The sequence below is a fragment of the Cygnus olor genome, chromosome 8 (genome assembly GCF_009769625.2).
Source record: "Cygnus olor isolate bCygOlo1 chromosome 8, bCygOlo1.pri.v2, whole genome shotgun sequence".
NCBI classification, from domain to species: Eukaryota; Metazoa; Chordata; class Aves; order Anseriformes; family Anatidae; genus Cygnus; species Cygnus olor.
The window spans coordinates 31,503,510-31,509,509 of NC_049176.1; the positions used below are offsets into that span (position 1 = coordinate 31,503,510).

Consider the following 6,000-nt stretch of genomic DNA (forward strand, 5'->3'; position numbering starts at 1 on the left):
TCTTACAAGTGCTGGTAGCAGGGAACGTTTTCTCAGAGAACAGGAAAAGGGTGTTTTGTGTCATTTCCAGAGCACAGATGGAGAGGAAAAATTTATCTCTGTGAGAAAATCCTATTCTATGGTGTGTAATGATACTCAAATGTCAAACTTGGTGTGGCATCCATCAAAAAAGAAAGGGGGAGGGGAGAGGATTCAGATGGGTGACTAGATGGAGACCCATGGCTTGTAACTGCCCATTGCAGTTAGAATTAGGAAGAAAATTGACAAATATGCAGTGTTTCGTCTTTAAAAACCAGGCAGATGTGAGTGTACTCAGCTCCTGAGTCCATTTCTCTTCAGCTGGTTTGGCTTAAGTAGAACCTTGCCACTGTTTGTAGCCCTCGATCCACAAAGTGAGGTGCTTTATTATTATTATTATTTATTTATTTATTTATTATGGCCCCTTTTACTGAAGTGCCTCCAGCCTGCTGATCTGAGATCCCATGCTGCTGCTCAGCCCTTTACCCGCCCAACCCGGAGCTCCATCCGTGCCGGAGCCCGGCCTCCTGGCACGATTTCTCTGATGACAACACAGCAAGACAGAAAGGAACACAAACTTGGCAGGGGAATTACCCAGCCGCCGCGAATGCAACCCTAAAGCGCACAGGACCTCAGACACCGAGGACAAAAGACCCGTGCAGGACGCTCCCATTGCCTGCTCTGCCCGTCCTGCGGGTGCTGAGCCCCGCAGCAGTGTTGGGGTCCCCCAGTGTCCCCCCAGCCCCTCTCGCTGCTCAGCCTCTCTCCGGTCCAGCGCTCCCCACTGCGTGCCTGGCAGGTGGCTGAGCAAAGGGACCCCCGCTATTCACTGGGTGTGGGGCAGGTAAGAGAACCACCCAGGTAACTCCCCTTCCTGGTGGCTTTTCTCTGATGTGCTCTGGGCGGTTGGCGAAGCCTCCCTCGTGTAGTGCGGTGCCCGAAATGCCCCAGAACGGGGCTTCAGCGGGGGCATTGGGGCCTCCAGGCTGCATGTAAGCCAAAACAGAGCTTGTAATTTGACAGAGCACATTTTAGCTTGTCAGGCTGAAAGTGCAGACTTGTGATATCCTGAAGGAGGGGCCAATAATAGTGTATTAAAATAATTTATATTTTATTAAAGATTGCTTAAACCGGATTATTCAATCTTGTTTATAGTCTTTACAATTGCCATGTGGTTAAAAGGCTCAAGCCATCAAAAGCGAATCTGTGGAAAGCCTGAATTTTCAGCATTTTTTTGAGTCTGCCAAGCTCTCTCTTTTGACCATTAATCCAATCAGCAGGAAACAAAGCTTCTGCAGCAGGATATCTGAACAAGTCTAGGGCAGATCCATCATCAGTCTGTCACCAAACTTCCAAGTTCTTCCTTCCAAGCCCCTTCCATGACATAATGATCATCTGGCAGTACGTACAGCTCTACTTGAATCCTTCAGCTTGATTCATTAAGCAATCAGCCAGAGGCCCCGAAGTTTTCCCTCATGCAAAGCACCCTCACCCAGCCCTGTGTTACCGCCTCCCACCTCCCCAAGATACATTTCAAGAAAGCCATGGTTCCAAAGCCACAAGAGCCAGGTCACTCGGCAGGTGTTGCTAATCCACAGCTGGGGGCTGAAAATGGTCTGAATATGGTCCAAATGTGTCGTACTAGTCAAAATGGCATCACTGACGTTTTGGACAAGAGCAATTTTGTGCGAGCAGACTTTGCAGAGGGCCGTGCATCAGCAGCCAAAGCTGTGCTCACTCGCCACAACTGACTTTCCCTTGCAAAGACCACTCCAGCCCAGCATTTCCCTACCTGCACGTCAGTGAGTTCTCTCTCTGCAGCGATGGGCACCGCTGGTACCTGATGGAAAGCCGCACAGCCGGCTGACGGACCCCTAGGGAGCTGCACATCCGATGAGGCGCCGCGGGCAGGAGCAGTTCTATATCCACAAGGTGCAGCTGCAGCGTGCGAGGCGGCTTTCTCCCAGGTTTGTGTCCTCCTCAGCAGCAAGCAAATGTTTTTTCTATGAGATACAGACACTTTATTATCACAAAATGAAGTCCAGTTTGCTATCATAGGACAGTAAGCTTACCATTAGTAAATTCCTCCTACTAGCTGAGCTGCACAGTTGTTCATACTAAAACCTTCACGCTTCCATCCCTCCTGTGTTCAGATAAAAAGAACAAATTTCAGAGTTTTTGGACAGCCTCTTACCATTTTTCTATTAAGCCTTTATATTCCCACAAATCCAATCCTTTCCAAGTTCAGCACTGAGGACCAGATTAGCAGATGCAACTGAATTTAGACCACAGCCATTTTTCATAGTCCCATGAGAAGTGAACAAACACACACATGCTGAACATGTGCAGTAGTGGTACCTGCTTCAGAGTTACAACACCAAGGAACAGACCTTAATTCAGTTTTAGTAGAAGCTGATATTAGTTAATCAACAAGGCAAAAGCAAGAGAGATTTAATCATATTCCAGTGGCAACACTACTGTAGATGAAAAAGCTGACAAATATGAACTAGCTGTGTCATTTTATTCTTCTATCAAATAAGATACAGTTAGGTAGTTTGGCTATATTGGTTGTTGAAAAAAAAAAAAAAAAAAAAAAAAAAAAAAAAAAAAAAAAAAGAAAAAAAAAGAAAAAAAAGAAAAAAAAGATCCCAACTCTCAATGTTCGCATTCTCTGTACACAGAATTATCAGTTAATGCAAGTTGAAGACTTGGAAGACTTGAGAAATCAGAAATTTAAAGTTAGACTAAACCAACATATGCACCCAGCTAGTGTCCTTATGAGACATTCTCGAAATACCAGCTAAAAGCAAACATAAAGTATGTATTAGTTTTAAAGATCTCCTAGAAAGAGACATCTGTTTTGGAACAACCACAAAGGGCTAACGCCAAAACTATCCCGTAATAGTTATGAGCTGTAATTTGACATTTTAGATACACATTCCTCTTGCCAAATAATCTCATATTTTTGCTCTTGGCAGAGAAAATAAAGAGAATCATATATCCAAGATGAGTAATTTAGTACAATGTAATCAAGGCAAGCTGCTCCAGACTAGGGACTGAATTAGAGTGAGTAAGACAGGGTTTTTTGTCCTTTAAAATACAAGTGTGTGCAGTATATGGGGAAATATTTAGAAAGAAAACGGTTTTCTTTTTAATCTTATTCTCCATCTGAGCCAAGCGTAGGCTCCGATTCCAAGAGCAGATGATGAGAGGTGGGGTGCCTAGAGCAATATTGCTGCTAGCTGTGTTCCTCGGAGGTTTCCGTCCCTGCGGACACACATCCCAGTCAAGCAATCTGCTGTTCCCCAGCTGTCCCAGTTCATGACCCAGCATGTTCATGTGAACTGTCTCCGATGTCACATTACATCACTACACAGGGCTGCAAATGGAGCTGCCCAAAAACCACTGGCAGATCCCACTCCTGCTAGGAGGTGATCCACGGCAGCAGAGCGCAGCGTGCAGCTCAGTAATACCTGCCCCAGTTGTCACCAATTAATCCACCTGTAATTATGAGTTAGAGCTCTATGTCCCAGGGCGGGGAAGTGTCTTGTAACAGGAGTAGCACATTGCTGTCTCTGTGTCACTGACTTTTTCAGCATCATTCAACTCCGCTAACTAACAAAAATAGTTAATGTGCATATAAGCAAAAGAGCCAAATGAATTTGTGTTGCTGAATCTTGTTATCCTCGTTTTACTCAGCCTCTCAAATAAACAAACGATATAGCTAACAAGGAAGAAAAGAAAAAAAAAGAAAAAAAAAAGAAAAGCAGTCTCTAGTCTTAATGCAGTAATTCACTTCCATACACAGCAGTGTGAGCTCTTAGCCAGCCCAGCTATCTCCTCTAATCCCAAACGCAAGTTGGAGAAATGGCTGCGTCTCCGCTGCCCCAGTTAACAGCTGGGTGTTTCTGTGCAAACCCACCTCAGTCAGCTGGAAGGCAGCATCCTGTTACATTGCAATGGGTGGACTTGCTAGAGCTTGTCCGTCGGCATTCCTTGAGTTCTCAGCTCCAACTACAAGAAGGAACGACCCAGATACTTCTGAATATTGACTTCTCTCACATTCCGAAGTCGGTTTTTTGTTGTTGCTGTTGTTGCTGTTTTAATTAGAATAATTTCCACAGTTTCCTGTCAGGCATGTCTTTAAAGTAAAAACAATTAGTATAAGCACATATCTTAAACTCTGACATGGATTTCCTGCTTTGTTTAAATTCTCATTCACTTTTCTGAGAACACATACCTGTCAGGGAGCAAACATATCTGTTAAACGGTATTATTTTTAAGAGGTCTTAAGTTATATTAAAATGCATCACTCTAAGCAAAGGAAGCACATCACTAACAAAATGACACATTCCAGCATTTAAATCTAATTTGTACTGTGATTAAGCTGATGTTTACCAAATGCTGCAGTATATTCTGATGCAAATCACTACAGTTATTTTATAACAGAATCACAGCCATTTCAGCTGGAAAAAGATTAATTTGGTTATCCTGTGTAACGCTGTCGTTGCAAAATTTTATCAAAGTGTATTTACCCATTCAAGCAACAGTAAATAACGAGACAAAAGGGTGAGAAAAGTAAACGCAGTTCCTTAACTCCAGTGTTGCTCATGGCTTTAGAGAATGAATGAATTTGTAGAGAGAGAGCCACATACGATGCCCGTCTCATGTCAAGGACTGACAAGAATGGAAAATCACAGAGAAAGTTCTAAGAACATACACTCCTTCAGCCTACATAAAGAGGTAGTATATTTTCAGGCCATCTGATTTTGTAACTGTAATAAGCCCTGTCTAGAAGAATAATGCAAACCATGCAGAATGTGTCACAGAAGACCACGTTTCCTCCTAAGGCAAAACAGAAACCTGAAATCATTGTCCTGGAATGCGCTGAAACCTCTTAGCACAAGTTCCTGAAATATTCACGAACATTAAGAAAAGAGCAAACTTTTTGGAGAGCATACTACTTAGATGTAAGTAACATGCCATCCACTAAGCTCTGAAAATGTAGGAGGAAGACTTTTTACAGAAAGTAAAGGCAGTAACACGGGCGTGGGAATTTTATCTTCTGGCTGCCATAACGTCGATTAATTCAACTCCTCAATCACTCACGCTAACTGGGGAAATTCTTATGGGACAGGTAGTTTGCTAGTGTATAGAAGTGAGTAATTCTGCATATCAAGATGAAAAAAATACGTTAAATGCGTATATTATTAATAAATAATAGAGGAAGCACTGAGCTCTAACATGCCAGCTGGACTGAGCTTTTAACAGTAACTGTGTCTAAGGGTGAGGCACAGGACAGCGTATAAGGAGGTAGAGGAGGGTCCGACGCTGCTCTCCCAGCTCCGGGGCTCAGACTGCTCCTCGACTTCTGTTACTTCTGGAAAGCACAGAGACAGGCACCTTTTCAATCCCAAATTCCCATGTTAAGCACTGTGGGAATGGAGAAAAGAGGAAAAATAAAGGGAAAAGAGAAATAAGGGGATGAGAATGTCAGCCATGGACCTGCAGCCCTGCAGCCGTCACCGCCACCATGTCTGGCCGCTTCTCGGAGCTCGTTTCTCCTGCTGAGGGGCTACGTGCCTCTGGCTGGGCAGGTCAGGAGTTCGCCCAGCAGGAATTAGTCATCTTTAGGGAGGTTTGGGACCACGGAACACAGCAACTTCACATTAAGTGCTGGCAATAAGTGCTAAAGAGACCGCTGTTGAAATGTTTATGTCTTTTGCAGAGACATAAATATTTGGAGTATAGCAAAAGACACTGCTTGGCATCAGCAGGCAGTAAGCATTTTACCTGATTACTTGGCTCCGTTTCCAAAGACATTTCTTTTGGCAGCAGTATCAGCTCAGACAGCCTCTCCTCTCCCCAGCCACGGCTGTATGAATTATCCTTGCTCCATGCTGGTAAAGCACGTTGTGGTGCCATACAGAGAAACCCAACAGAAAGAAAGCTGCAGAGAGGAAAAGAAAGAGAGAAAGAGGG

At 44.0% G+C, this 6,000-nt stretch overlaps 1 long non-coding RNA gene across 1 annotated transcript; it reads right to left on the reverse strand.

The window, feature by feature from the left end:
* Positions 1-513: 513 nt before the first annotated feature.
* LOC121074051 lies at positions 514-4,360 on the reverse strand. The gene is made up of 3 exons (XR_005822081.1): positions 3,941-4,360; positions 2,091-2,161; positions 514-2,021 (listed from the first exon to the last, which is right to left on the reverse strand). It is a non-coding gene; the product is annotated as an uncharacterized LOC121074051 (long non-coding RNA).
* Between the last annotated feature and the right edge of the window lie 1,640 nt (positions 4,361-6,000).